We start from the raw sequence: 1,879 nt of genomic DNA, 5'->3' as shown, positions 1-1,879 counted from the left end.
GCTAGTGCTTTTGCCATCGGTTATTTCTGGTAATACCTCTCATTACAATGGGCCAGATTCATCCCCAGTGACTCTGCCTCCACTGACTTGAAAGAAGTTAAAACACAATATATCAGGCCTGCTGTGTGAGATGAAAGCTTTCAAACAGATTTTGCCTTTTATCTTGAAACCAGTCCATTCATTCTTCATGCCTGCAATTCTTCTCCATTAACACTTGCTTCCTGCTCTACAGCATGGCAGTCACAGCAGTGAAATAGGTTCCTCCAGTTCTCTGAATTTCACACATTTGCCATTTGTCTTGTGAATTTTGTTAGTCAATTTCATTTTTCTGCCAAATGTCCATTTTGTGTGTGTGTGTGTGTGTGTGTGTATTATAAACTCTAAATAACACCAGTCACTTAGCGTGAATGTTGAAAGCAGAGGTGCATTGCCAGTGGAAATGTCAGGGATGGCTAATACCTATGATAGTTCAAGTACTTCTGAACACTTGGGGCCAGACTGTGTATTCTTGCCTTGCTTTAGTGACCACAGTGACATGGCATTGGGCACTTCTCATGGAGATAATGACTAGCAGTTATAACCCTTTAAAAACCTTGTGGGCACCAGCTTTCATTTATTTTCCTTGTAATTTATTTATCCAGGAAAGTTCAGCTCAGTTCACATAAACCATCTGGAAGTCTGTGTGGTCCAGATTTTTGCCCAAGTGTTCCATCCGGGCAGACTGAAACCCAAGAAGGTGAAAGTGAGTTGCCTGAGGTCAGGGTGTGGGTGACACAGCTAGGTTAGAACCCTTGTGTTGCCCAGCCCTTGGCTATGTAACCACGGCCTGTTTTAAACCTAATGTGCCTTCTTCCAGGAAATGTTTTTTCTGAAGCTTTTAAAGGAAAGGAATACATCAGAGTTGTAAAAGTATTTAACGAATATTCAGGGGGGTGGAGATAGCCTTGGTTGTCTGGAGCTGTGTTTTTGACTTCCAGGCTTCACGTGGGCCAGGCATTTCTTTCTACCAGGGGCACCAAAATCTACTGGAAACAGTCCCAGTGCAATATGACAGGACCTTGAGTTTTTAATGTTCCGATCTTGTCCTGAATTCTCCCCGACCCAAGCCCTTTACACCCGGCACAGATGAGAGAATGGGAAAGAGAAGACATGAATAGGGAATTGGCTGTATTTCTTTGTCCACTGTGATCAAAGTACTGCCCACACTGATGCATGGCTTGCTGGTCAGCACGGGTGTATAGTTCACAATTTATTTGGGAGCCCAGGGCTCTCCTTAGCTGTATATTCAAAGCAAGTCTAAGTTCCTTAGTGAAACTGGTAAATAAATTGGGCTGCATATCTCTGTTCCCCTTCCTTCCAGCACCATTTTGGGCATTTGTGGAACACTGAAAGAGGTAAAAGGCGCAAAATGAGTTTGTTAGTACTCAGGAATGAAAGCTCTTCCTTCCAAGTTTTTAAAGGTGCAGTAACTGCTGATTTTTTTCTCCCCATAGGGGGTCAAAGGAGTACATCTGCTAGCCAATGAGGCATGGAAGAATGCCTTAGGAACAGGTGTTCTTGCAGAGTGTATAGAAACACTCCCCCTCCCTTTTTTTTTAACATGCAAATAGAATAAAGAATGGACAGTGACACCATCTCCAACCCCCGGACAATTTTTCACCCTTCACAAAGCTGAGTGTACCACTTTAAAGACCCACCTACACAAATTACCCTGAGTGAGTATGCCATGCATTGAAAGTAAAGCTATATGCTGTGGTGACAGAGAGCTATGGAGCTACTTCTGCACAGTTATTGGATAAAGATCCATCACCAGCTGACTGATATGTGACCCACAGGTACCACATATGTTACCTAATGACCAGTCACTTAATTATAGACT

Source organism: Natator depressus, chromosome 13, assembly GCF_965152275.1.
Source record: "Natator depressus isolate rNatDep1 chromosome 13, rNatDep2.hap1, whole genome shotgun sequence".
NCBI lineage: Eukaryota > Metazoa > Chordata > Testudines > Cheloniidae > Natator > Natator depressus.
The sequence above is the reverse complement of the archived record's forward strand: the minus strand, read 5'-3'. Positions refer to the sequence as shown.